Raw genomic sequence first — 8,043 nt, 5'->3', positions numbered from 1 at the left:
TTGTTCAAGTATAATTTCCTCTTTTTTATTAGAAAACTTATTTTGATATACCAACCAAAAATAGCTGTTAACTTTGGTTTGTGAAACTTATTATTTTAGGGAAGATTAACATATCTTACCTCTGTGATAATTATTTAAATGTTAATTACTGTTAATATTTTTAGAAACCTATACACTAGCCATTCTTTTGACCTATAATCCTATGTGTTATGTGTAACTGCATATAAAACATTGAAAAGATCATCTGTAATTACTGACCACCTAACAAATATAAAACGTAAAGAATAGAAGATAATTAAATCAAGATTATTATATTTAAGAGGAAGTGCTCAGTAATACAAAGTTATTAGAATACCGATGCCTCCTTAACCATATTAACTATATAAGCATCTGAGAATAGTTCTGCATTTTAATAGTTACCTCAGATGTGATATGTCATATTTATTAAGTGAAAATTAAGAAATGAAGTATTCAAGGATGGTGCAACATATGCCAATCAATCAATATAATATATCACACACAAAAAAGTAAAAAATACACATGATCATCTCAATAGATGCAGATAAAGCATTTGACAAAATTCAATATCCCTCATGATAAAAATTCTTACTAAAGTGAGTATAGAGGGAACATATCTCAACATAATAAAAGCCATTTATGACAAACCCACAGCCAATGGTGAAAAGCTGAAAGCCTTCCTGATAAAGTCTGGAATGAGACAGACATGCTCACTCTTACTACTTCTGTTCAACACAGTGTTGAAGTCCTAGTCCCAGAAATCAGTCAAGGAAAAGAAAGAAAGATATTCAAGCTGTAAGGGGAGAGGTGAAATTGTAATTATATGCAGATGACATGATATATACTACATATCATGATACTATACATATATAGTTCCTATACTATATATAGGAACCTGAAGGAATCCACAGAAAAACTACTGGTTAATAAATAAATTCAGCAAAGTAGGAAGATGAAAGATTACCATTCAGAAGTCAATTACATTTCTTTACACTAACAATGAAATAACAGAAAGGGAATGTAAAAAAAGAAAAAAAAAAAACTTTAAAAATTGCACCAACCAAAAAGTATCTTGGAATAAGTCTGACCAAGGAGGTGAAAGACTAATACACTGAGAACTATAAAACATTAATAAAGGAAATTAAAAAGGATTCAAAGAAATGGAAATCCCATGTTCTTGGAAAAAGAAAATGAATACAGTTAAAATGGTAATATTATACAAAGGAAACTTCATATTTAATACAATTACTATCAAATTATCCATAACATTTTTTCACAGAACTAGAACAAATAATCCAAAAATTTGTATGGATTCATAAAAGACTCAGAATTGCCAAAAATAATTCTGATAATTTTTTCAAGGGTAAAAAAACAAAGCAGGAGGTATAACTTTCCCAGACTTCAGACAGAACTACAAAACTACAGTAATCTAAACAGTATTATATTGGTACAAAAACAGATAAACATATTAATGGAACAGAATATAGAGTTCAGAAGTAAGCCCACACACCTATAATCAACTAATCTTGACAAAGGAAGCAAGAATTTAAAATGGAAAAAATTTTCTTTAGCAAGCTTCATGAAAATAAATTAAATTAGATCATATCTTCACACCATGCACAAAAACAAACTCAAAAATGTCTTAAAGACTTAAATATAAGATTTGGTACCATAAAACCAGAAGAGAGCCTAGGCAGAATATTCTCTGACATAAATCATACTAAAGGTTTCTTAGGTCAGTCTCCTAAGGCAAAAGAAATAAAAACAAAGATAAACTAATAGGACCTAATCAAGCTTACAAGCTTCTGCACAGTAAATGAAACCACAAGAAAACAAAAAAGAAAAGACAACCTACAGAATGGGAGACAGTATCTGCAAATGATCAGACTGACAAAGCCTTAGTCTCCAAAATATACAAACAGGTCATATAGCTCAACAACAAAATAAAGTCAATTAAATAAAAAAAATTGGCAGAAGATCTTAATAGATATTTCTCCAAAGAAAACATTCAGATGGCCAGTGGGCACATAAAAGGATGTTCAATATCACTAATTATTAGAGAAATGCAAATCAAAACTGCAGTGAGGTAACCTCACCCTGGTCAGAAAAGTCATCATTAAATCATATAGAAATAACAAATGCTGGAGAGACTATAGAGAAAAGGAAACCCTCCTACACTGTTGGTGGGAATGTAAGTTGCTATATAAACGATGAAAAAGAACATGGAGGTTCTTAGAAAATTTAAAAATAGAATTACCATAAGATCCAACAATCTCATTCTTGGTCATATAGTTGAACAAAACTATAATTAAAAAAGATACATGCACCCCTATGTTCCTAGCAGTACTATTCACAATAGCCAAAACATGGAAACAACCTAAATTCCGTTGACAGATGAATGGGTAAAGAAGATGTGGTACATATATACAACGGAATAACATTCCATTATAAAAATGAACAAAATAATGAGATTTGCAGCAACATGGATGCAACTAGAAATTCTCATATTAAGTGAAGCCAGAAAGAGAAAGACAAATATCATATGACAGCAATTGTCTGTGGAATCTAAAATATGGCACAAATGAATCTATCTACGAAACAGAATTATACTCACAGACATAGAGCTCAGACCTGTGCTTTCCAAGGGTTGGGGAGGGAGAGGGATAGACTGGGAGTTTGTGGTATGCAGATGCAAACTATTATATTTAGAATGGATAAATAGCAAGGTCCTACTCTATAGCACAGGTAACTATTCCAATCGCCTGTAATAAATCATAATGGAAAAAGCATATATTTAAAACAAAATTCAAATATGTGCATAACTGAGTTAATTTGCTGTACAATAGAGATTGGCACAATATTTCAAATCAACTATACTTCAATAAAAATAAAATTAAAAAATAAATAAATCCTGCATAAATAAAATATTTGCCATTAATTTAAAATATTAACATTTTAAATATTTTACTAAAAAAACAGAACAAGGTAAAATTTTTAAAAGTCTATTTTTAATTTTTTGTTTTAAATTATTGTGGTACTTATATCCATGAGAATATGTTTAAAATAACACATAATTATAAAATTTTAAGATCTAGACCAACTTTCTTGTTATTTTCTGTGCATGATATGTTTTAAAGTTTTCATATGTTCAGTTTTCTAAAGGTAGACTTTCTACCTTTCAACAAACTTAACTTTTATTTTCACAAATTCAAACAAACTGAGTATCTTCTTAGCAATTCTAGGTATAAAAACTTCTCTTTTTTTTACAGAAATATATTCTTATTTTTGCTAATTTGACTGCACATATGACCCTTTTTATTACTGAAGCTGAACTAGATCAATAAATTTAAACTCTTTGCTTACAAAAGATTCAAACCATAATTCTCTAACACCAGCTGAATTAAATTGGAGTACATATAAAATATGATCAATATTGATTTTAAGACATATCTAATGCATAATATTTATGATATTTATGATAGACTTATTTAAATTTTATAATATTTGGCCCTGGACCAAATTCAGTCACAATGAGTCTGTGCTTTCTTCTTCTGTTCTTTTAGTGATTTGAGAACTGATTAGGTGTAATAGATCATTGTGGTTTTAAAATAATTTTTCTGGGATACTGTTGGATTTTTATACAAAATTTATTTCCCAACTTTTCCCTTATTGCCATGGCCTTATTCTGTTCATGAGCTTCCCTGGTGGCTCAGATGGTAGAGAATCTGTCTGCAATGTGGGAAACTCAAGTTCTATCCCTGGGTCAGGAAGATCTCTGGGAGAAGTTCATGATAGAGCAGATTTTCTTTAATTTTACTGAAGGTGAGGCTAGTCTTCTATACGAGTGTGTATGCTACAAAATTCTAACCAATGACTCAGGAAGTTAAGTCTTTAGAGGAACCTCAAGGACAGCTTGTTTTGTTTTTTTCTTTAATAATAATAATAATAATAATAAACTTGATTGGATGCAGTGAGCTCTGAGCATTTTGCTTATGTACTAACCTAGTTCCCACCAACGTTAAGATTTCCCAGTAAGTGAACAATCAGTGTCCTATGGTTTAAGCCACTGTCACTTATGCCTTTGATGAATATAAAAAGGAACTCTCATAGACAAATAGCTTCATAGATATAGCTTACATGTACCTTAACATCATCTACAAATAAATGTAGCTTCAACTCTGATAGTTTGTATAGTTTAAAAACAAGGCAAGCAAGACTAATGGGATAGAGTAAAATATGAAACTTTTCAAACCAAAGAGGGAGATGTATGAAAAATATATATGCCATATGGGTGCAATGAATATTACATGCCTTTATCATTGCATCTGACTTTCATACTTTGATAATCTTAGCTTAGGGCACTAGCTGTCCAGTGAGGGGGTAGGAAGCCAGTATGATGTGGCTGAAAGAAAATGGAATGAAAGCCAAGCCACCAGAAATGCGGTATTGGTTCCAATTTGATTTTTCAGGAGTAACTAATAGCCTTTAAGAAACATTACAAATACAAGATTGCTGACCTACCTTGTGGCAAACACAGTAGACGCATTCTGAAAGTGCATTATGTAAACTTTATATTCAATTTAGCAATTCTTTGTTCAGATAAATTATAGACATTAACCACTCTATGTCATTATGATCAGTTCTTTGTTCAGATGTACCGTAGCTATTCAATCTATGTATAGTCAGGAACAACCCTGTGAAAGCCACTCTTAGATTTTAAATTGGGACCTATATTAAATTTCAAGCCATTGGAGGATGGTAGGTAAAAAGCTGAGGAAAAACTCATATACAGAGGAAAAGGATAGTTAATTTTATTAAGCTAAAATCCTTATGTAAACAACAACACAATGATCCTGATTGTCCTTCAACCTTCTTGTTGAGATTCATCAACTGTGACCCTGTGACCAAAAGCATGATACTAAACCATGAAACAATGTCTATTTCTTTTCATCTACGATGCTTATAAACTCCTTTTTTCTTTTAATCTTTTTAATCTTTGAAATCAATCACTTTTTTTTATCCTGTGTGTCATATAAAGTATTTGATTAATAATAGCTTCCTAAAAAATATTTGCTGATATACCAACAAATTTCCACTTCATTAAAGGTAAAAGCACAAGTTGAAAGTAATGAGTTCAGTATTTTAATCTATTACATTAGGAATTATTTAAGAAAACTGCACAGTATTGTAGGGGTTGTGATGAAACAGGTCATTTTTACCCACTGCTGGAAAGAACATAAACTGGCACAGTTCAGCTCACTTTAGTCGCTCAGTCTTGTCCAACTCTCTGCGACTCCATGAACCGTAGCAGGCCAGGCCTCCCTGTCTATCACCAACTCCCTGAGTCCACCCAAACCCATGTCCATTGAGTTGGTGATGCCATGCAACTATCTCATCCTCTGTTGTCCCCTTCTCCTCTTGCCCTCAATCTTTCCCAGCATCAGGGTCTTTTCAAAGAGTCAGCTCTTCACATCAGGTGGCCAAAATATGGGAGTTTCAGCTTCAACATTAGTCCTTCCAAGGAACACCGAGCACTGATCTCCTTTAGGATGGACTGGTTGGATCTCCTTGCAGTCCAAGGAACTCTCAGAAGTCTTCTCCAACACCACAGTTCAAAAGCATCAGTTCTTCGGTGCTGAGATTTCTTTATAGTCCAACTCTCACAACCATACCACAGGAAAAACCATAGCCTTGACTAGACAGATCTTTGTTGATGAAGTAATGTCTCTGCTTTTTAATATGCTATCTAGGTTGGTCATAACTTTCCTTCCAAGGAGTAAGTGTCTTTTAATTTCATGGCTGCAATCACCATCTGCAGTGATTTTGGAGCCCAGAAAGATAAAGTCAGACACTGTTTCCACTGTTTCCCCATCTATTTGCCATGAAGTGATGAGACTATATGCCATGATCTTAGTTTTGTGACTGTTGAACTTGAAGTTAACTTTTTCACTCTTCTCTTTCACTTTCATCAAGAGGCTCTTTAGTTCTTCTCCACTTTCTGCCATAAGAGTGCTGTCATCTGCATATCTGAGGTTATTGATATTTTTCCTGGCAATCTTGATTCCACCTTGTGTTTCCTCTAGCCCACAGGCATGTACCAATCATACATGTTTCCTCATCTGTAAAATAAGGGAATAGAACATTTAAGTTACATATAGAGATTCAATGAAATAATATACGAAAGCATCCAACACAGTAGTAACTCATAAATCCCAGCACCTTACAGAAAAATAGAACAATAATAACTGAACATCTTTTGTACTTCTTTAAATTATGTGTCTTCCTTTTGACCATCAACTTAGTAACATTGGATACCTTTATCTTTTTTCCTGTATATAATGCCTGCTACATTGTCAGTCAATATTTGTTAAATTCATAGAGTTTGTTTAGCTTTCCTAATTACTAAAGAGAAAATTCATATGCAGGACTGTACTAATTATCACTGGGGAAATATAACACATTTTCTGTTCATTGAATGAGCATATATTAAGTGATAGTGTGACATACTAGAAAGCACAAGCTCTAAATTTCAAAGAAATACATTCAAACTCTAACTTTCTCTCCACCATTCACAACTTAGTCTTTTTGAATCTCCAATGATATTTACATGCCGCTAGAGTGAAGATGCTCAATCTCATGGAGTTTGTATAATTAATTAAGAAAATACACATTTAAAAATGTCAAGAGTTTAGCTAAGTTACTCCATGGTATCATTGCCTTGGCATCTATTTTGTTTGGTCTTCAACTGTTATGGAGTTGAAGTTTTTACCACTTGCGCTGCACAGCAGGCCAATAAAAAGAGAGATGAGTTGTTGGCACAAGGAACATAGGAACAACAGCTTTATTCAAAAAGCATGCAGACTGAGGAGATGATGGACTAATTTCCCCAAAAAATAATTTTACCTGAGAATTCAGGCTTCTTTTATACTAAAAGGGGAGGGCATGTAGTTGGCTGTTGCAAACTTCTTGGTGTAGGTCAGGTCATGATGATCCTGTAAACTTCCAATAAGAAAAATATTTTTCTCTGTACTGCAACTTTTTAATCTCTTGTTTTTTCAATTGCTAAATCATGTCTGACTGATCTACTGCATTGCTGATGGACTGCAGCACACCAGCCTCTCTAATCATTCACTATCTCCCAGAGTTTGCTCAGATTCATGTCCATTGAGCCAGTGATGCTATCTAATCATCTCAGATTTTTATCTCGAAAGCAATATACCTTTAGAGGTTAGAGCCTTGAAAATGGGTTATCATGTATATTTCAGGTTATATGTAACATTCTTAACTTGTGGCAAAATCAAAGAATACAAAGATTAAAGTAAGAGGTTATGGTAACAATCTAATATGAATTCGCATTTGTTCTCCACTTTCTGCCATAAGGGTGGTGTCATCCACCCTAGTGCCCTCATCAAGGGCATTGCCTGGAAGAGCTCTCAGTGTTACAAGCAAATGTATATCCTTGTTTTGAATTTCCCCAACAGTTCTTGCCATCAATAGTCTCTCCCTCTGGACCTTCTCAGGACCTTCCCTTTGTGTATCCCTTAGGTAAGACCTTGTGGAGCTTACTAAAACTCTTCCCTTTTGGGTGTGAATTGACCCATTTGGTCTTAGCCTGGGAATCCCAAAACACTCCACCCATGGACACTAATAAAGGCATATCCCCAGGTCCTGTCTCTATCTCTGTCTTTACTCGGCCTTGACCTCCCTGTGTGACCCCTTGTGGCCTGTGAGTAATATAAACTCTATTTCATATCTTTTCTTGTTTATTAATGAGTTATGGCTCACCATCCATAATTGCCCTTCATAAGTGTTAAATTAACAAAGTCATAGACAAGCTGTTGTACACTTTACACACAGTGACACAGTAGGGTTAGTTAGGATTCAGATCTATATTTATGTTACTTAAATACAAAACATTAGTTTTGGAAGATACTTTACAGGATTCTTTTAAATGTCCTGGACAAGGATTCTCATAGATTTAACGCTATGAGATTACATTCTTTTCACTCTACCACTTTTCTCTCT

The sequence above is a fragment of the Ovis aries genome, chromosome 10, assembly GCF_016772045.2.
Source record: "Ovis aries strain OAR_USU_Benz2616 breed Rambouillet chromosome 10, ARS-UI_Ramb_v3.0, whole genome shotgun sequence".
NCBI classification, from domain to species: Eukaryota; Metazoa; Chordata; class Mammalia; order Artiodactyla; family Bovidae; genus Ovis; species Ovis aries.
This window is presented reverse-complemented; position numbering follows the sequence as displayed.